We start from the raw sequence: 2,500 nt of genomic DNA, 5'->3' as shown, positions 1-2,500 counted from the left end.
AGAAAGAGAGGGAGAGTGAGAGGTGAGGAGGGGCTGGCAGGGGAGAAGACAGGGCGGCAGGGGACGAAGAGTGAGGGCAGGGAGGGGAGGGGTGGAAGGGTAAGGGAAGGGGCAGGAGCGGCGGCAGGGCTGACAATGGAAGGCACAGAATAATTAGAGGAAAACTTTAAAGGATCTCCTCGCTGGTGTAACAAAATTATAAAGAAAGAAAGAACGTGAAAAATTCTTTCTTTTGTAACCTTCAGCTCCTGAATTTTGTGACCTTTTTCTTATTTTTGTTATTTAATCATCAAGTTTTTCTTTATTTAATTTTGTTTATGTACTATTTCTGTTTATGCAGTACGTAATGTGTGGAGCATAATAGTAGTAGTAATAATAATAATAATAATAATGATAATGATAATAATAATAATGATAATAATAATAATAATAATAATAATAATAATAATAATAATAATAATAATAATAATAATAATAATAATGTTTTCTGATCATGTCTTTCTATCTCTCTCTCTCTCTCACCCTTTTCACAAACATTACCAGCCCTGCTATTGGTTATGTGATAAGAAGAGAAAGAGGAGGAAGACGAATAGGAGAAGGAGGAGGAGGAGGAGGAGGAGCAGAAAGAGGAGGAGCAGGAGGAGGAGGAAGAGGAACGGTTTCGGAGATAAAAGCATCTCTCGCCCACATAATCGGTTCGGCACCGTAGGATTAGAGAGAGAGAGAGAGAGAGAGAGAGAGAGAGAGAGAGAGAGAGAGAGAGAGAGAGAGAGAGAGAGAGAGTCATGCTTCCTCCTTCACTCTTCCCCATTCGTCCTCCTGCCTTCCTTCTCCTTGCCTACCCCCCCACCTTTCTTCCCCGGCACGAAACTTGCTCAGCTAAACTTTTTCAATAAGGAGTTGGGAGGAGGAAAGGAGGAGAAGGGGGGAGCTGGAGGGAGAGGAACAAGGGTGAGAAGAAGTCTGCTAGGGAGGATCAAAACGAAAGGGGAGAGCGATATATACTCGTGTGTGTGTGTGTGTGTGTGTGTGTGTGTGTGTGTGTGTGTGTGTGTGTGTATATATATATATATATATATATATATATATATATATATATATATATATATATATATATATATATATATATATATATATATATATATATATATATATATATATATAAACTTTTGGTTTTGAATATTAAATATTTGGGCATTTTATTTAGGTATTTAAACATGAGCAATTGTTTCATTTCCTGATTTACTTTTTGGGCGGAAGCGTGTCACGGTAATGTATGCATGTGAGTCTAGTATGTGAAAAATATGAACTTTCACAATTCATTATGTATGTGCGTCAACACGACTGTTTTTATGGACGTGTGTACGAATGTTGCTCTAATTACAGGTATGCACGGACGGGCGGACCTCGCGTGACACAGGTGACTTAGTTAGGCGCTGACTCATTAGCATCGGCACGCCCACGCCCACCGTCGCCAACGCCGCACCAGAGGACGTGGCCAGTCATCAGTACGGACGTGAGTAAGCTTGAGCTACTGCCGAAATAACGTCACTGAAATAAAACCGACGTACTTTTTAATGCACGTCTGAATGTTTCCATGACGCAGCAGCGCGTGGCCGTCCTGCTGCGCGTGAAGGGAAGGAAGTACAATGAAACAGTGAAGTATAAGCGCACGTCCTTCAGTCTGTACTTCGTATAGGAAGAAGGCAGGCGTGGATGTGGCTTGTGTTGTAGTTGGGAACGGAAAGAGGACTTCAGAAAAAAAAGCTAAAAAAAAAAAAACTAATATTCGCAAAGAGACGGGGAACTAGATGACACATTACTGCTGTAAATGTGAATGACTGCACGTACAATTAAGCTAAGGAAACTAAACCTAACGAAAAACTGTGGAAACATTTACACCACCACAGCACTCCCTTCATTTAAACTGTGGCATCAGAAAACAATACTGTAATCCTTTAGGTGAACATTTAAGCAGCAGATGAAGATACACGTGAAGAGCACAAGAATAAAACAAAGTGCATAATATTTAAAGTGTCACAGGCAGCTGAATTGTACGCGCATTACTTCATCCTCGCCAGTAAACTCTATTCAAAACCCCGCGGTAAATTGAAGTAAATAGACGGAATAAATAGAACCAGTTAGCAGGGAAAGAAAGTTATCACGTTTGTATTGGTCAGCATAATTTTACGCTACTATAAATTGTCTTCTTCTTCTTCTTCTTCCGAGGGTATAAATCTTACAATACTTGGAAGAGAGAGAGAGAGAGAGAGAGAGAGAGAGAGAGAGAGAGAGAGAGAGAGAGAGAGAGAGAGAGAGAGAGAGAGAGAGAGAGAGAAAGGAAAAACACGACCGACCACTCATAACAGAGAAAAGTGAGGAAATAAACCTTAAAAAAATATAGGATAGAACATGGAGAGAATAAAAAAGAAAAAGAAAGAAAGAAAACCAAGAAAGAATAGAAGAGAGAGGATGGGAGATGAAAACTGGAGTAGGGTAA

The 2,500-nt window shown here is 40.1% G+C and overlaps 2 long non-coding RNA genes across 3 annotated transcripts in view; one reads left to right on the top strand and one right to left on the bottom strand.

Annotated features, from left to right (window-relative positions):
* Window positions 1-2,500, bottom strand: part of LOC135101245 (uncharacterized) — a 112,271-nt gene that overhangs the window by 36,008 nt on the left and 73,763 nt on the right. The window lies entirely within an intron of this gene.
* LOC135101246 (uncharacterized) overlaps window positions 1-2,500 on the top strand; it is a 155,928-nt gene that overhangs the window by 130,374 nt on the left and 23,054 nt on the right. Inside the window, exon 4 of one of the 2 annotated variants that reach the window (XR_010269175.1) lies at window positions 1,387-1,516. This is a non-coding gene — a long non-coding RNA (uncharacterized LOC135101246). Of the gene's footprint in view, window positions 1-1,386; window positions 2,185-2,500 lie in introns of those variants that run through there. The other variant, XR_010269174.1, reaches the window with a different exon arrangement.

Source organism: Scylla paramamosain, chromosome 6 (assembly GCF_035594125.1).
Source record: "Scylla paramamosain isolate STU-SP2022 chromosome 6, ASM3559412v1, whole genome shotgun sequence".
Lineage (NCBI taxonomy): Eukaryota > Metazoa > Arthropoda > Malacostraca > Decapoda > Portunidae > Scylla > Scylla paramamosain.
The sequence above is the reverse complement of the archived record's forward strand: the minus strand, read 5'-3'. Positions and strand labels throughout refer to the sequence as shown.